Genomic DNA, 262 nt, shown 5'->3' with positions numbered 1-262 from the left:
ATCTGTCTTGCAAAAATGCCAATTTTGCCTTCTTTTTAAATCCATGTTTATATTGTCTAGAAACGCTTCTTTTCTAACGAGAACGTCACCAAATACTTTTTCTGGCTGTATTTTGCATAAAACGAAACCTTACCAAAATTTCAAATTTTTGACCAAAACCATGGACTAACCCCTTTGGAAAAAATGTCAATTTTGTGGGTTTTTAAAACCGATGTTTTCGTTGTTCAGAAAGGCTTGTTTGCTATACAAAACGTTCAAAATA

Source organism: Porites lutea, chromosome 8 (assembly GCF_958299795.1).
Source record: "Porites lutea chromosome 8, jaPorLute2.1, whole genome shotgun sequence".
Lineage (NCBI taxonomy): Eukaryota > Metazoa > Cnidaria > Anthozoa > Scleractinia > Poritidae > Porites > Porites lutea.
This window is presented reverse-complemented; position numbering follows the sequence as displayed.